Genomic DNA, 19363 nt, shown 5'->3' with positions numbered 1-19363 from the left:
TTGAACCCAGTTAAACATGTTTACAGATAATATTATCCAGTTGTAACAAAATGAATCATCACAAACAGACAGCTGGCAACTTAAGATTATATTGATAATGCAGGCCTCTGAAGAGAGAAGGGCAGAAAAGGGCAGAGTTGATAACCAGAAACTTTTATCACCTAATGAGACTTTATAACAGATCATCAACATTTCAAAAATAATAGAACTATATTAAATATAGATTTATATCAACAATTAAATGATCTTTTTTTTTTTTTTTTTATTCTTCCAATTTTATTTTATTTTTAAACTTTACATAATTGTATTAGTTTTGCCAAATATCAAAATGAATCCACCACAGGTATACATGTGTTCCCCATCCCGAACCCTCCTCCCTCCTCCCTCCCCATACCATCCCTCTGGGCCGTCCCAGTGCACCAGCCCCAAGCATCCAGCATCGTGCATCGAACCTGGACTGGCAACTCGTTTCCTACATGATATTTTACATGTTTCATTGCCATTCTCCCAAATCTTCCCACCCTCTCCCTCTCCCACAGAGTCCATAAGACTGTTCTATACATCAGTGTCTCTTTTGCTGTCTCGTACACTGGGTTATTGTTACCATCTTTCTAAATTCCATATATATGCGTTAGTATACTGTATTTATGTTTTTCCTTCTGGCTTACTTCACTCTGTATAATAGGCTCCAGTTTCATCCACCTCATTAGAACTGATTCAAATGTATTCTTTTTAATGGCTGAGTAATACTCCATTGTGTATATGTACCACAGCTTTCTTATCCATTCATCTGCTGATGGACATCTAGGTTGCTTCCATGTCTTGGCTATTATAAACAGTGCTGCGATGAACATTGGGGTACACGTGTCTCTTTCCCTTCTGGTTTCCTCAGTGTGTATGCCCAGCAGTGGGGTTGCTGGATCATAAGGCAGTTCTATTTCCAGTTTTTTAAGGAATCTCCACACTGTTCTCCATAGTGGCTGTACTAGTTTGCATTCCCACCAACAGTGTAAGAGGGTTCCCTTTTCTCCACACCCTCTCCAGCATTTATTGCTTGTAGACTTTTGGATCGCAGCCATTCTGACTGGTGTGAAATGGTACCTCATAGTGGTTTTGATTTGCATTTCTCTGATAATGAGTGATGTTGAGCATCTTTTCATGTGTTTGTTAGCCATCTGTATGTCTTAAGTATATTTTGAGCCTTTACAAATTAGATAATGATAATGTAGTATGTATGTTCAATTCAGTTCAGCCGCTCAGTCATGTGTGACTCTTTGCAACCCCATGGATTGCAGCACACCAGGCCTCCCTGTCCATCACCAACTCCCGGAATTCACTTAAACTCATGTCCATTGAGTCAGTGATGCCATCCAGCTGTCTCATTCTCTGCCGTCCCCTTCTCCTTCCGCCCTCAATATTTCCCAGCATCAGGGTCTTTTCCAATGAGTCAGTTCTTCGCATCAGGTGGCCAAAGTATTGGAGTTTCAGCTTCAGCATCAGTCCTTCTAATGAATATTCAGGACTGAGTATGTATGTATCTATACTGGAATTGTATGCCTATTTTTTTTATTAATAGGGATATTTGATCTCTTATTCCATTAATATCTATAACTAAATAGAATTATAAATGGGACAGAGACAGGGTCACAGCATATCTTAGAGAGCTGGAATTCTTGCAAGCCAACTAATTTAGTTAATAACCTCCATAATAAAACATTGTACTTAATACATATTAAGGACTAAAAGAGAACTGTGGACACATGTGAATAAACTATTCATTTGCTGAGAAATTTCCCTTTGAAACATCTTTACCCAGCAACCAACTTGTTTACCCTTAAACACCTTAATTAATGGGAAAACTTACTACCTCTGAAGACAACCTCATTATTAAAATGTTATCACACTGCATCCTTCCGCTCCTCCCTAGTACATACACACACAGAAAAAAGGAGGAAAAGAATACTCTGAGTGGACATACAGTGTATAATATGCACACCCAAAATTTCCCTGAAGGGTATTGAAAGACTAGTTCAAATAAATCAATGTCCTTCCTCTACAGTCTTATTTAGTGGAAACATCACTCTTGCTGTGCTTAGCCACTCAGTCGTGTCCAAATCTCTGTGACCCCGTAGACTGTAGCCTGCCAGGCTCCTCTGTCCATAGGGATTCTCCAGGCAAGATTACTGGAGTGGGTTGCCATTCCCTTCTCCAGGGGATATTCCTGATCCAGGAATCGAACCAGGGTCTCCTGCATTGCAGGTGGATTCCTTACCAACTGAGCTCCCAGGGAAGCCTTACAGTCTTACTTAGTGGAAGTATCATGCTTAAAGTCATAAAAACAGAAATAGGAAGTCGAAAACATAAGCAGAAGAAAAGGACAGAACTCCATTCTACCAAGATAGGTAGATAGATATGTAGATGGGTAGATAGGTAGTTCAGATAAGACTGAACAATATGAGTATGTGTGGTTTTATTAATTTTTAAATGTTCGTGTATGGAGCTCTATGTCTTTATGCACTCAGCCAGCCTAGTCACCCCAGCCGTGCTCCCTAATGATCCTGGGGTGTCTTATGTAGTGTAGATGCTCCTAATGTGTCATTTCCAAAGTTCCTGGTGTACGACTGTGAAAGGTCTACTGGAATCTGCCTAGCAGAGCAGTAGTTTAGCTACAGGGAAGCCCTGGAGCAGCCTAAAATCATGTTTCTAAGGGGTATTCAGCACACAAATAACCCACATGAGAGCCCTCCCAGGGCCCAGCACCCACAGTGAGGTGGAGAGAGAGTTCCTTATGTGAACATTGCTCTGGAGCTCAGAATGTCAAGCTTCACAAGAACAGGTCTTTTCAAAAACCAACCACAGTTCTTTTCAGTTATGAAAGCATTATTTGAAAACCCATCCTTTTCTTGCTGGAATTAATCCTACTTATAAAATAAACCAAAATAAAATAAAATAAACCCAGTTCTAGAGATGCCTTCCTCTCAGAATACCAGTATCCATGGTGAAGACCATCTGATTAGGCTTCTTGGTCACCCTGGGCTGGAGCATTGTTGCACCCCACAGGAGAGGGGACTGAGTGGGCTCCTCACTCTGAGCAAGGAAGACGACCTTCCTGTCTTCAGACTTGCTGCTCACCCCATGCAGTCCTCCTAAATTCTTGGCAATACTAGAGCTACTGACAGAGCAGTGTCCTTAGGTACCATGCCGTCCTTCCAGGGCATGCTTGTCTGTTTAATTTTCACCCGCACTTAGGTGCCCCTGATTTATATTTCTAAAGCTATAGTTTCTTTTCTGGCTAAAAATAAGTCCTGTTGAATAACCAAGGCCTTTTTTCTTTTATGAAAATGCCATTAATTTTTAATATCAGGAAAGTGTCACCTTAATAATCACATTTACTTTTCTCTCTTGTTTCTCCCTGTGACAGCAGGCAGAGGATTAAATTCAGTTATCAAAGCGATGCAAATCAAAGCAGTGATTATCCAAAAATTTTTTTCATGTTTCTCTATCTTTTCCGGAAGGGGGAATTATTTTCCTACGTTGTACACATTTCCTCCACATTCTTTTTAAAAGAATTTCATGTCCTTGTTGCATCTTCTTTTTTTGGCAAGGGGAGGGACTAATCCAGGAAAACAAGCTAATGGGTGACACAGAGGCTTAGACTTTCTAACTGGAGGTGGTGCAGAGCTTCTGCTGGGGCCCCACCTAAAGGAAGTGATGATCTTTCTTGTAATAAATAAGCTTTGTTCTTCTTCATCTCCCTCCCCCAACACTGCGTGAGAACTGAAATAGTTGGAATTCACTGAAAGGCAATCAGGAAGTTTTCGCAAGGCACATGGTAACCCTGCCCTCACTCTGAGAGATGTATTTTTCGAATCTGGAGGTGGCTGAATATAAGAAGAGCAGAATTTGATTCCAGGTGGCACTTAATTTCATCATAAGCTTCTACCTGGCTACTGTGCAAACTGACTTACATGATGTAAACAAGTAGCCAATAAGAGAACAAAAATTCCAAGCAAAATGTATATGCATGCCTGCAGAAATGGTTAAGTTGTCTGAATGGTATTTGAGATCTCACACAGTGAAATGTGTGAGACTCAACCCTTACCCCAAATCACTATAGTTTGTCGGCCAATTTGCCTAGGATGTAACACAGAACCTTGAGCACTGTTAGCCTGCGCTGCCGTGGCGGGCAGGAGTTGGGGGCATTCTCAGCAGACTGAGAATTACAGAATGTTAAAACCATCTTATAGTCCCTTTCCTAAGGGCACTCAGTTGAAGCAACTGGCCTCTGGAAGAGAGCATAGACTTTTAAGCAGTTCCTGAATTCCTGCCTTAACTTTCCCACTTATTAGCACTGTGACTTTTGGCCACTTAACTTTAGTCTCAGTTTCTTCTTTATAAAATGGGAGTCATAAACCTTACCTTAGAGAATTTCAGCAGTTTCATTTTTCTTTTGATGTGTATATCATGTCTCCTCTAAATTCTTATTTAGTGAAACATATTTAAAGCCATGAGAACAGAGGCAAGAATGCAAAAAAGCACAAGAAGTGGGAAAGGATAGAGTTGCATTCTACCAAAATAAATCCCTATGCTAGGTTATTATTAAAACCTGTGCTAGGTTTTAATTAATATTATTAATTTTTATATATTATTAAAATGTATTAATAATATTTAATTATATTATTAAAATATATTAATATTTTATATTTATATCAATATTTTATTAATGTTTATTAATAAATATTAATGTTTCATATTATTAAAAGATATATTGTTAATATTTAATAATATTATTAAAACCTATGCTAGGTTTTTATTAATATTATAAATCCCTATGCTAGGCTATGCTTATTAAACATCATGAATGGCTATCAGCTGATAGCCATTCATGATGTTTAATAAGAGTTGGTTCTGCACAGATCATCTGGCAAGTGAATCTATTTGTAAGTAGCAAGACCTCACCTTATGGTCCTGGGATGATCATTTTCCACTGCAGATACAAATGATAAAGACAGTTCAGGGAGTCATTGGCATCCATCTCAGGACCATAAGGTGAGATCTTGCCCAAATGAAATAATACAGAAGAACTGCAGCTAAAAAGAGGGGGAGGGACCTGAGTATTTATTATATATTTTAATCCAGATGATTAAATATCACTTACAAGTAGCTCTTCTGGGGACTTTTTGCGCCTACAAGTCAGTGGATACCTTTCTCATTTATGCTGGTTTTAGACAGGTTTTCTGATACCTGCAACTGAAGACATCCTAATAAACTGTGGAGTAAGTCGATGCGATAATCCTGAATTCTGTGCCACATCCCCTGCTCTGACTTCTTCCTTGGTTACCATCTTGACTGCAAGAGGCAACCAGCTGCCAAAACCTAGCTGGTTAGGATCCCTCGCCGAGCTTGCTGCTCCATGAAGAGCAGAGTGCCTGGTGGAGACCATCATTTACGTATCTGCTGCTGCAGAAATAGCAGAGATACCAACATGCTCACATCCCTGGGACCAGAGAGATTGCTGGGCCCATTTGCAGAGAAGGGACAGCCAGGAGAGAATATTGAGTGAGTTGCTAATGAAGAGCTAGAGGAGAACCAGAACACAGAAGACTTGGAAATCATGTGAATTTCAAAAGAGAACAATAAGACCAGTTACTCAGCAGGGACGGAAAATCTGTTGGAGACTTCATGGAGAATGATCAAACTTTGAAGCAATGAGTGGGTCTCTCTGTGCCTTAAGAAAATCACATTTGACTGCCATGTCTATTCCCTCTGGGGCCTCCATCCTGCCACCTCTCACAGGAGCCAAAGGAATATATGGGAAGTTGGTAGAGAGTTACTCGTGCCCCTTTAGTGTCCCTTCCTGCATGTGAGATGGGGAGGAAGATCCAGCCTAAGGCATGTGGAAAGCAGCTGTGGGCTACAGGGAACCCCCTGAGTATACTTGTGGAAACCTGAGCCCCTCGTTTTTCCTTCCTGCACTTGGAAGTTCCACAAAGTATTTATCTCCCTATCTCTTCTTAACCACCATCAAATGAAAGCACACAGTTGACTCATTTCTACTCATTGTCTATATCAGTATATCGTGACATTCACTTATGAGAATATTCAACAATTTGCTGCAGTGAGATACTTCACTTTCTAAAAAAATTCTTTGTCAACCTCAGGGCATGAGAAAGATAGCAATGTGTAAGCTTTTTGAAGTATGTAATAACCAGGAAAGCATAGGAACAGGATGTAAAGTTAGTAGTGAGGGGAGGGGAAGAATGTCATAAAAAACTAAATCAATTTAGTAAAAGATAGGAAGGGAATAATAAGGTTAATAAAATCAACCTAAATATTCATTGGAAGGACTCTTACTAAAGCTGAAGCTCTAATACTTTGGCCACCTGATGTGAAGAGCCAACTCATTGGAGAAGACCCTTATGCTGGGAAAGATTGAAGGCGAAAGGAGAAGGGGGTGGCAGAGGATGAGGTGGTTAGATAGCTTCACTGACTCAAATGACATGAATCTGAGCAAATTCTAAGAGACAGTAGAGGACAGAAGAGCCTAGCCTGCTGCAGTCTATGGGGTCACAAAGAGTTGGACACAGCTTAGTGACTGAACAACAAAAACCAAGGAAAGGAGAAAAAGGCAAAGATAATCCGTGGCACAAAATAAGATGAAAATAATTAAATCTATTTGTTCATTTCATAAGCGTGAATGAACTAAACTCATCAATTAAAAGATAATGATTATAAAAATTGAAATTGTAAGTGAAAGTCGCTCAGTTGTGTCCGACTCTTTGTGACCCCATGGACTATACAATCCATGGATTGTATTCTCTAGGCCAGAATACTGGAGTGGGTAGCCGTTCCCTTCTCCTGGGGATCTTCCCAACCCAGAGATTGAACCCAGGTCTCTTGCATTGCAGGCAGATTCTTTACCAGCTGAGCCACCAGGGAAGCCCTAAATTCAATTATATACCACTTATAAACTTCCCTGGTGGCTCAGATGGTAAAGCATCTGCCTACAATGCAGGAGACCCGGGTTCAATTCCTGGGTGGGGAAGATCCCCTGGAGAAGGAAATGGCAACCCACTCCAGTACTCTCGCCTGGAAAATCCCATGAACGGAGACTGGTGGGCTACAGTCCATGGGGTCACAAAGAGTCGGACACGACTGAGCGACTTCCCTTTCCCTTTCTTTCTATAAAAGACACACATAAAATATAATGACCAAGAAGGACCAAAAGTAGAGAAATAAATTAAAAAATAATACCAGACAATTACTGAGAAATACCAATAATGCCAACATAAACCTTAAGGGAAAAATATTGTCAAGGATAGAGAGGTTTGTTCCATAATCATAAATGAAACAAGTTACCAAGAAAGAGTAATATTGTTGAATGTATGTACATTGAATAACCTCTCCTCAAGATATATAAAACAAAATTTGATATTATTACAAAGAAAAATGGACAAATCTCTGTAACAATAGAATGCTTTAGACATATCTCTTTGAAATGATAGATTTAACAAAGAATTGTTAAGATTGCCAAAACTTTAAGAAATTCAGTTAACAAACATCATCTTATGGACATAATGCACCTACTGATTAGAGAATATACAATACTTTTAACATACAATCAGCAGTTATATCCCGAGTGGAGCCTTCCCTATCTTTCTAGTTTCCCAGTTGTTGACATTCCTCTAAGTTGGTTTACTCTAAAGTAAAATGGTAGCATGGATGATCATAATAGTTTCAGAACTTTAATGTATTAATTGCTGAGACATGGGACTCCTTAAGGGGCTGGCACAGAGGAACTAGTGGTCAGTAAACTAGTCGTTTGAGGTTCTTTTGTACAAGAAGAACCTCTTTTTACTTAGACTGTGTGTTTCTTTGGCTTCGTGGAGATTATTAAGGGCTATGTCAACTCCCCTCCCCAAAAGATCCAGTCCACGATATTTCTACTGTTCACTAAGACTCTTGAGACTAACCTGCTTATCTTTTTCTTGCTGAATTCTGAAGATCCCCAATCTGTAGCTGACATCTACAATATAGTATCTTCTATTGCAAGGTTTCATGAATAGAACCAACTTGTTTCTGCTTACTGGTTCCCAAATCTAGTTACACGTTAGAATCATCTGGAAAACTTCTAAAACAGATTTCCAGGCCCCGCAAATAATGTCCTGAAGCAGAATATCTTGGGGATTGGCTATAGAAATCTGATTCTTGAAAGCTTCCAAGATGTTCTGATGCAGGTTGTCAGCTGGACTGCATTTGAGAACTAATTTAGCCAAAAGACCCAGCCTTGAGAGTAAAGAAACTTTAGTTTTCATTTTAATTCCATAACTACTTGATGCCACACACTTTCTTTACCTCCTAGTGTGTTTTTCAACCTGTGGTGCATTTTGTAAATTTGGAAATTGTTCTGTAATTATACTTCAGCTCACTTACCAACCCCACTGAGTTTTTTGAAGGCTGAATTGTTAGAACAGCCAACTGAAAACCACAAAAATATCAGATATTTTATAAGAAACAAGTTTTGTTCTCCTAATCAATTTATTTTTCATTTATGGAATGATGAAAAGAAGTAACAAGTTATCCATGGCTGCTTTTAGGTGAAGGTTTAACCCCAACAGCAAGGAGATCCAACCAGTCTGTCCTAAGGGAGATCAGTCCTAGGTGTTCATTGGAGGGACTGATGTTGAAGCTGAAACTCCAATACTTTGGCCACATGATGCAGAGAGCTGACTCATTTGAAAAGACCCTGATTTGGGGAAAGATTGAGGATAAGAGGAAAAGAGGACAACAGAGGATGAGATGGTTGGTTGGATGGCATCACCAACACAATGGACATGGGTTTGGTTGGACTCCAGGAACTGGTGATGGACAGGGAGGCGTGGTGTTCTGCGATTCATGGGATCGCCAAGAGTCGAACACGACTGAGCGACTGAACTGAACTGACTGCCCATGCTAGAGCAGAAATGGTATGACTTGTAAGTAAGGTGCTTGCCAAGGAACAGTATAAAACCTACATAATGACTATATATTTGTATAATCTGATATCTGAGGTATATAACTATATATATGTAAAGATATATAGAGTCTGACTTATATATGTGTGTACACACTATATGAAATGTATGTTCTGTATGAAATATACATAATTGGAAGAAACTTGGAAGGGACTGGTTATAATGTGTCTATTCTTCAGTGCAAAAATTCGTGGATTTAATCATCTGCATAAAGATTTAGCAACACGATAAAATTAGATGTGTCTTTTATATAAGATGTCACTTGGAATGATTGGTTTTCCTAATCTTAACCTTTCAGGTTATACAATGGTATAATTCCTGCAAGAGATGATAGCATGATTTCTTACTTTTCAGTATTACCTTACATTCACTTTCCTCCAAGTTATACTCAAGGAAGGATGAAGAAATGCAAGAATACAATAAGATGAAAAAGAGCAAGGCTGCCTGATACTAAGGAAAGGAGCAAATCAGGAGCCACCAAGGAAGAAGGGGGCCATTAGCTATGACCTTAGGCAGGAGAGAGACTAGAATTAAAAAGATAGCAAATATTAGAGGACAAGTTGTCCCAAACAACAAAGGATTACAGGGCTCTGCCTGAGGCTTTATTCTCATGCTAGTGGATGGTAACACACTTTAGAGTGACACCTTTCAAGTAGCAGATAAAGGTAGAAAGCTCCTCACCCATTCTAGGATGCAGCATGAACACAGATGCCAGGCCCAGACGGAGTTCTGTACATGAGCTTCCAGCTTTGCCATTTATAAAACTGAGCCATCAGATGCAAATAAGGTCTGAATGTTGTTTTCCTTCCAAGTCAAACTCCAGACTTGAGAAATTAATCTGTCGTTTTTGCTTGGAAGCTGAAATCTGTAGATTGCAAAAGTGGAGATGTAGCCTCTCTCTTCATTTCTTTCTTTATATCCTTATGTAACATAGCAAGCATTCCCGGAAATAGATGATGAAATTTTCACATCAAAGGTACAGAGTAAAACTCTTGCAGATTTAAAGAAGTTTCTTCCTTGGCAGAAGAATAACGTTGTCAGTTGTCTGTTCTCCAAACAATGATATTTCTGCTGGAATCTGGTGATAAGAAGGGATACAATGAATGAAGGAAAGTATTCAAAGGTAGCACAATGCTCAAGGGAAACAAATTCATACTCCACTATTTCTTTCAGTAGTACACTATAGTTATTCCAAAATATTAAGGAAAAATGAATATTCAGTCATTGATTTGTTTGACAAACATCGTTACATGACAACTGTGTGTCTGGCACAGTGTTAAAACCTGAGTCTGCAAAAATATGATCAAGTCTCTCCTTTCAAAGAATTCCATTCTAGAGATAGCTTGACATAATAATAACACTGATTATTATTAATATCATTTAGTCTTCTGAAATATAATAAATGTTGTAATCTAGGTGTTCATGATTTTAGGGAAAGGTGAAAGCACTTGCTAATACTCAGTACATGGGGGTAGGATGAAGAGGGACAAATGGAAAGAGATTATAACAGGAGAAATGGCACTGAGTGGAGAAGAGGGGCCCAAGCTTCTCATGTCAATTAATATAGCTGTTATTCTCATTTGGGGAACTTTTTACTATCTTCTCTATGGACCTTAAGACAGTAGAGCTAAAAATGATAAGCTAAATTTTATCTTCATGGTTGTTATAATCTCTAGTAGTGTGTATGTATGTGTATATATATATATATATATATATATATATATATATATATTCACAAATCTTAAAGCCTTTCATTAGAAAATCACCCTTAAATAAGTGACCATGTTTGAATCTCACACTGTTGGATGTACTCTAAAGATCAAAGCCTTAATGGTATGGAGCAGATATTTTAATAAAATTGATTAATGTTTAAGTCAACAAATCTGGTACTTAAACAATCAATCCCAAGTTAGCAAAGAGGATCCTTTGTCAGGACCAGCCTGGTTTATTGTCTCTGAATTTGACCATTTGCTATCTGGATGATCTCCCTGGCTCTGACCTACAGCTAGAGGTGTTTACAGAGTTCCAGCTTGGAGCTCAGAGTCCTATCTTTGGCCTTGAAGCCTGGTTCTGCAATCTGGGCTTCTGAACTGTTGCTCTGACTTTGATACCACCTTGTCTCAATTCTTATAACAACATTATTTTCTTGCTTTTATATTTGGGTATTAGTTTAGAAACTGTATCCACTGTACAAACGCCCTCAATGCCCAAAGTCTGCTCATGAAAATTTACTCTTGTCTGGGGTCTTGCTCTCTGAAGAGAGAGAGCTATAGCCTATCATCCTGATTACCACTGGATCCTGGAGTAATTGTCAACCATCCCCAACTGCATTTTGAAAAATTCCTCTGCTCTTGTTTACAGATCCTTGATATATAGAGATGATGGTTCTGGACCATGACCTGTCAACTGTGGTGTTTGAGATATTGTGGGTCTAGACACCTTGCTTCACCTACCAGATTGCTGTTCTTTGTAGCAATAGAACCAAGAATTTTGGTAAACTTCTACCCTTCATTGGTTTGTGTCTCTGTTTTGAACAATATGAGCTAAGCCTAGCAAAGGAGAGCAAACGTATTATTAACACCATTCATACCAATATTCTGAAACAGATATAATTTTCCTCCTTGCATTGGCCATTCCTCAGTTTCTGCCCTTTCAACCTGCTGTCCTGCTGGACTGATTCTCTCAGCTTTCCACCTGGGTAATAATCAGATTTCAGCTGTTATTACTTTTTTTTTTGGTAAGATAATTGCTTTACAACCCTGTGTTCTTTTCTGCCATACATCGACAGGAATCAGCCACAGGTATACTTATGTCCACCCCCCAATCCCACCCCTCCAGGTTGTCACAGAGCACTGGGTTGAGCTCCCTGTGTCATAGCAAATTCCCACCTGCGATCTGTTTTACATATAGTAATATATATGCTTCCATTGCTATTCTCTCAATTCATCCCACCCTCTCCTTCCCCCACTGTGTCCACAAGTTTGTCCTCTATGTCTGCCTCTCCATTGCTGGTGGGATATCTATGGGTTATACTGCATCTCCCACAACTGGGAATTGCCCCTTTTCCCAGTCCTGTCCAGATACAACTGGACAGCCTGGCTCTGCGGGCTTTCTGGCTCAATGGCAGTGCAGGTTATGGGATGACTAGTTCTAGGATGTCCTGTCTTATCACAACTAACTGTGTGTACATTGAAACTGTTTTATCACCAATCCTCAGTTCTGTTTCTGGCAAACAGTAAAGACTTAATAAAGATTTGCAAATAAATGAATAAATCAACAAAGTCCATTACAAGTAAAAATGACATATCTGCTGAGTCTTAAGATACAACTTCCCTCCTTACCCTCACCTTGTAAATTTTCCTTTTATTTCATGTCCTGACTTGATTTTATAGAATTTATTTAAGTATTAATGTGGACGTGGGTTTGATCCCCAGGTCAGGAAGATCCCTTGCAGTAGGAAATGGCAACCTACTCCAGTATTCTTGCCTGGAAAATTCCAAGGACAGAGGAGCCTGGCAGGCTACAGTCCATGGGGTCCCAAAGAGTTGGACATGACTAAACAACTAAGAACACGTGATCCTTCACTCAGTTAAACAATTTGAAGAGATTAAATAATTATTAGTTTTTGGCATGCTTAGACAAATTATCACCATGATTTGCTAAATTCTTTTTTATTTGAATGCTTGTTAACATATAAACTCATGCAACCTGTTGGAATGTTGTCCATGGATGAAAAATGACACTCATCTGCTCCTGTGAACAAGCATTATGTTCTAAGACATTTGGGTGTTCTAAAGCACAAGGACACAGTGTTTTCTTAAGGTACAATGTTTTATAAAATTGAGTATAGCACTCAGCACAATTGAATTTCCTGACTCCTGCTGCTGCTGCTAAGTCGCTTCAGTTGTGCCCAACTCTGTGCGACCCCATAGACGGCAGCCCACTGCCGTCCAACTCCCGTCCCTGGGATTCTCCAGGCCAAGAATACTGGAGTGGGTTGCCATTTCCTTCTCTAGTGCATGAAAGTGAAAAGTGAAAGTGAAGTCACTCAGTTGTGCCCAACTCTTAGCGACCCATGGACTGCAACCTACCAGGCTCCTCTGTCCATGGGATTTTCCAGGCAAGAATACTCCTGACTCCTATGTTGCTCTAAAAACTTCTTTTTAAGACTTTACTTTTTCAGAGCAGCTTTAGGTTCACAGCAAAATTGAGAGGACACTGCAGATGTTTCTCAGTGCACATCTTGCTCCCACACATGCATAACCTCCCCATTATCAACATCCCTCACCAGAGTGGTATATCTGTTGCAATTGATGAAGCTGATATATACTGACAGAGTGGTGCATTTGTTGCAGTTGATACACTGACATATCATGATTAACCGGAAGTCCATAGTTTACTTTAGGGCTCACTCTCGGTGTTGTGGGCTTCCTTGATGGCTCAGCAGGAAAAGAATCTGCCTGCAATGCAGGAGACACAGGACACGTGGGTTTGATCCCTGAATTGGGAAGATCCCCTGGAGGAGGAAAATGGCAATTCAGTCCAGTATTCTTGTCTGAAAAATCCCATGGACAGAGGTGCCTGATGGGCTACGGTCTATGGGGTCGCAAAGAGTTGGACATGACTGGGCAAGGATGCATGCTCAGTGCATGCATGCATGTCTATAGACATCTGAGTACTAGCTCAAATTTTCAACTCCATTGGTTAAATAGCAAAGAGCACAATTGCTGGGTCACATGTTATGTTTAGTTTTTTAAGAAATTGCTCAATTTCCAAAGTGATTAGACTATTTTTACCAAGGTGGTTGTACCATTTTTTTTATTCCCATGAGCAGTAAATGAGAGTCCCTGTTGCTCCACATCCTCACCAGCATTTGGTGTTGTCATTGTTTCAGATTTTGGCCATTTTCATAGGTGTGTATTTCATTGCATCTGGTTTCAATTTGCATTTATCTAACAACCAGTCCATTCTGAAGGAGATCAGCCCTGGGATTTCTTTGGAAGGAATGATGCTAAAGCTGAAACTCCAGTACTTTGGCCACCTCATGGGAAGAGTTGACTCATTGGAAAAGACTCTGATGCTGGGAGGGATTGTGGGCAGGAGGAGAAGGGGACGACAGAGGATGAGATGGCTGGATGGCATCACCGACTCGATGGACGTGAGTTTGAGTGAACTCCGGGAGATGGTGATGGACAGGGAGGCCTGGCGTGCTGCGATTCATGGGGTCGCAAAGAGTTGGACACGACTGAGCGACTGAGCTGAACTGAACTGAACTGAACTACATATGAGGACTTCCCAGGTGGCGCTAGTGGTGAAGAACCCTCCTGCCAACGCAGGAGACATAAGAGACGCCAGTTTGACCCCTGGATCAGGAAGATCCCCCGAAGGAGAATATGGCAACCCACCACAGTATTCTTGCCTGGAGAATCTCCGTGGACAGAAGAACCTGGCTGAAGTCCATAAGGTCACAAAGAGCTGGACGTGACTGAAGCGACTTAGCATGCATGCAATGACGTATGTTGTGGAGCATCTTTCCAAATGCTGATTTGCCACCTGTCTGTCTTCTCTGGCAAGGTTGTCTATTAAAAATCTTTGGTCCATTTTTCAAATTGGGCTGTTTTCTTAGTGTTGAGTTTGAAGAGTTCTGTGTATAGTTCGATTAACAGTCCTTTAAAACTTGTGTCTTTTCTCTCAGTGTGTGTCTTATTCTCTTGACACTGGCAGAGCAGTTTTAATAGTAATGAGGTCCAGTTTATCAGTTATTTATATCTTGTATTATGCCTTTTTGCCTTTTCATACTATTCATGGGTTCATACTGTTCATGGGATTATGCCTTTGGTATTCTATGTAAAAAGTCATTGTCATACAAAAGTCATTTAGGTTTTCTCCTCTGTTATCTCATAAAAGTCTTATAGTTTTGTGTTTACACTTAGTTCTATGATCCATTTTGAAATAATTTTCTGTAAAAAAAATTAAGGTCTATGTCTAGATTTATTCTTCTGTGACTGTCTAGTTATTCTGATATCATTTGCTAAAACACTGTAAACTTTTAGAAATATGATATTACTCATAGCTGCTACACAATCTTTTATGCAGTATAAACACTTGTTATTGATTATTTTCCTAACTCATTCTTTTGATAACCACTTCTAAGATGACCTATAATAATGAATAATTTCCAAACTTTCAGCAATATGATTGTGTTTGTACTGTGTTGGGATAGTTGTAGTAGAAGCTTCTATCTTCAAACCAACTAAAACTTCTTACTAAATTGAAAATGTCAGAGAAGGTGGAAAGTTTTAAAATGATGAATACATTTTTATTCATTTTCTTTCTAATTAAAACATATAAGACAGAAAACCACTACAGCATAAGTTATACTTCATTACAAAGGAGGTGTTGGAGCATTATCAACATACATAATTAAGAGTTAGTTACATGACTTTCAGTTTTTGCTTCTGACCATTACAGAATAATGGTATACATCTTGCCCTCCAACTATAAACAATTATATAACTGAGCTCATTATATGAGCTAATTGTTTTCAGGCATTGGACAAATATATGGAACATGTCTGTGAACCATGAGAAAGGGAAAACAAGCAAAGTGATTCCCATGTTTATTCCAGTTGTCTGCTTAGGCAGCTTTCCAACCATACATAGGACTGGGAGGTGAGGAACAAGCAGTCACAGAGGTCAGGCGCTGGAGAGAGGAGAGTCTGAAGTGGCAGGAGGTTGGGGGACAGGGTGCCTGAGATGGGGAGGCTGTGCAGAGGGGAGCTGGAAATGGAAAACTGTGTAGAATCAGCATCCTGGAGTCTGCTTGGGTGGTCCTCATAGGTCTATGATGATTAATTTTTTGTGTCAACTTGGCTAGGCTACTCTACCAAGTTGTTTGGTCAAACAGTAGACTAAATGTTACCATGAAGACCTTTTGTAGTTGTGACTAACATCTACAATCAATGAATTAAGACTGTACTCCATAGTTTTTGCATTTCATATGGGCAGAATAAAAATAGAACAACAGACGTTGATGGATGTCAAAGTGACTAATTTTTTTGCTGTCAGATGACTGAGGTGAGATTACAGCTTGTCATCTTCACTGTCATCGTAGCAGTGAATCTATGGATGGAAAGTACTCAGAGACATTCTGGTTCAGGACTATTGTTAGGTGTGTGAGGTGTTGAACACTTGACATCAGAGAAAAGTGAGATCCATGGAAGATCTGAGTTATGGATGACAGGCATAAAGCTTTTAGTGATGCCTAATGGGACTCAGCTTTCCTTTCAGTTTCTTGTGCTCTGTACTGTATATAGATTTTCAAGCCACGGCTGAGGGTGGGCAGGGATGAATCAGAGAATCTTTATGATCACTTGCCATGCTGCTCAGTGTCATCTGAGATCCACCAGATGGCAGAGAGCACAGGAAAAGGCGACAGTGAAGCTGTCAGTCTATTTCCCATTTTAATTAGCTTCTTATATGACTGCAGTCTCATTTCTGACTGCCACATCGGGTTAGAAAGATTTTAAAAGAAAAACTCACTCTTGGATCTCCAGACATGAGTAGGTGAAGGAATATAGAGCTACAAACCATCCCAACTCATCAAGTTTAACTCCTTGCTAATACTTAAAATACTGCATTTCATTTTGAAGTTGGAAAGGCAACAACAACAAAAACAAAATTTCTCATCACAACTGTTTATATAGGAAGAAGGAAAAGAAGGCAAATGTCTGGGTTATTGAATGATTAGGAGAATAAACAACCTGAATAAAATGCCAGTGAAGTTATTAGATGTGTCTCCTTAAAATACAGTGACCATTCCACTTGGGTCACCCTCTACTCTCTTTGTATACCCCAAACTGTCATTGAGCTGTGGCTCCAGGCATCGCTGAAAGGTGATCTCATATCAACCCAGAGTGTGTGAGTTATGGTTTTCCTGAAATAGGTTGGAAATAAATAGTACTCTGCAAGTGCCTGTTATATATTATTATTTAATAAAATCTGTCAGGACAAATTCATTCACCTGGAAACTATTTCATAGGCCAAGTCAGAGAATTATGATTGCTTTTGTCAATACGAGTTTCGTTATTTGTGTGAGTGTGTGTGTGTGTGTGTGTGTTCTATCCATGCTGCTTGGCTGCTGCACATATGTGAAAACTTTCTCAAGAGCACAATGTTATTTCAGCAGTAGTCTCTCTTTGCAAGCAATGCCCATCACAAAGAATTCTTCTTTCTACTCCTGAGGCTAAGCTACTCCTATTTGGAAAAACACTAGCCATCTGTTCTTCCAGCCACAGAAAAGGACCATCCCCTGCTCTTATAACAGGGAAGAAAAAAATCTGACTCCACATTGGATCTGTTGCTTTTGCTTTAACCATTGCTTTCCTTTGCTTTGTTAGTATAATCACTAAAAAGATGCTATCTATAGCTATGTTGTTGTTTAGTCTTGAGTCATGCCTGATTCTTTTGCAACCCCATGGACTATAGCCCACCAGGCTCCTCTGTCCATGGGATTTCCCAGGCAAGAATACTGGAGTGGGTTGCCATTTTTTTTTTTTTTTTCTCCCAGGAATCTTCTCAACATAGGGATGGAACCCATGTCTCCTTCACTGAAGCTGGATTCTTTACCACTAGGCCATCTGGGAAGCCTCCACATACATAATGGCCTGCCTCAGGGAACCCTGCCCCACTTCCTCAATGTAGGCAGAGCCTACATTCCAAATGCAGATTTATAATTCTGGGGAAAGAATCATAAGTAGCATTTATTAAAGATGATTCTTGGGTCGCATTTCAGACTTATGAGCAGAAATTTCTGGGAGTGAGAGCAGAATAGACTTGTGAACAAACATCTCCTGGTAATGTTTAGGTGTATAAACTTTGAGAAGCATGATTTTGGAGAATCACATTCCCTTCTAGGATGGCATTTAGGACTGAACTTTAGATTCGAAACTAAGCTAGAATCATAAAGTAGGTGAGAGAGTTGATTTTTTCACTCTTATTCCTAATTTAACACAGATGATACCACTCAAATGGCAGAAATTGAAGAACTAAAGAACCTCTTGATGAGGTTGACAGAAGACAGTGAAAATTTGGCTTAAAACTCAACATTCAAAAAGCTAAGATCATGGCATCCAGTCCCATCACTTCATGGCAAATAGATGGGGAAAAAGTGGAAACAGTTGCAGATTTTATTTTCTTGGTCTCCAAAATCACTGCAGGCCATGACTACAGTCATGAAATTAAAAGATGCTTGCTTCTTGGAAGAAAAGCTATGATAAACTTAGACAGCATATTAAAAAACAAAGACATCACTTTGCCAACAAAGGTCCATGTAGTGAAATCTATGGTTTTTTGAATAGTCATGTATGGATGTGAGAGTTAGACCATAAAGAAGGTTGAGTACAGAAGAATTGATGCTTTCAAACTGTGGTGCTGAAGAAAACTCTTGAGAGTCCCTTGGACTGCAAGGAGATCAAACCAGTCCATCATATAGGAAATCAATCCTGAATATTCATTGGAAGGACTGATGCTAAAGCTGAAGCTCCAATATTTTGACCACCTGATGCAAAGAGCTGACTCATTGGAAAAGACCTTGATGCTGGGAAAGATTGAGGGGCAGGAGGAGAAGGGGACAATAGAGGATGAGATGGTTGGATGGCACCACTGATTCAGTAGACATAAGTTTGAGCAAACTCCAGGAGATAGTGAAGGACAGAGAAGCCTAGCATGCTACAGTCCATGGGATCACAAATAGTCAGACATGACTTAGCAACTGAACAACAACATTCTCAACTTCTGCCTTCCAAAGGTATACAGTCAATCTCTACAAAGTTTTAACATGTTCCTAATTTCCACAAAGAGAGATCCCTCTGGTATATAAGCTGACCCAAGCAGTTATTAGAGGAATCTGGATAATGTATTAGTACAGAGCTATCATGCGTTAGCATACAGCAGTAATGCATAGCAAGCTTGGATTATCAGTTTTCAAGGAAAATAAATTAAAATATGCCTGACATTGAATTTACAAAAATTTTCTTTTGATGTCCAGTTTCTTAGAAGAAAGCCAAGCAAGGTGCCTGACCCTTAGGAGATATTGTTGAGTGAATGAATATACACATTAAAGAATCCTTTATTCTCTCAAGATTAACATTATGATTTTGATTTAGCTTTGTTCTCTAAATATATAGAATCATTAGTGAATTAAAAGGTATTATTTGACAGGATGGAGAATAAACTAGATTTTATTGTAGTAGATTTCTATACAATAGGAACTATTTTCAGCTCTTTCACTTATTTTCTGTGACAACAATTTATATAAGCAACCCTAACCCCACTCCAGTACTCTTGCCT

General features: G+C 39.5%; 1 long non-coding RNA gene and 1 other non-coding gene across 2 annotated transcripts in view; both read left to right on the top strand.

Moving 5' to 3' along the window:
- LOC109574772 (uncharacterized) overlaps positions 1–19363 on the top strand; it is a 211364-nt gene that overhangs the window by 95383 nt on the left and 96618 nt on the right. The window lies entirely within an intron of this gene.
- On the top strand, positions 6974–7045 carry TRNAC-ACA (transfer RNA cysteine (anticodon ACA)). Its single transcript has one exon. It is a non-coding gene; the product is annotated as a tRNA-Cys (tRNA).

The sequence above is a fragment of the Bos indicus genome, chromosome 20, assembly GCF_029378745.1.
Source record: "Bos indicus isolate NIAB-ARS_2022 breed Sahiwal x Tharparkar chromosome 20, NIAB-ARS_B.indTharparkar_mat_pri_1.0, whole genome shotgun sequence".
NCBI classification, from domain to species: Eukaryota; Metazoa; Chordata; class Mammalia; order Artiodactyla; family Bovidae; genus Bos; species Bos indicus.
This window is presented reverse-complemented; position numbering and strand designations above follow the sequence as displayed.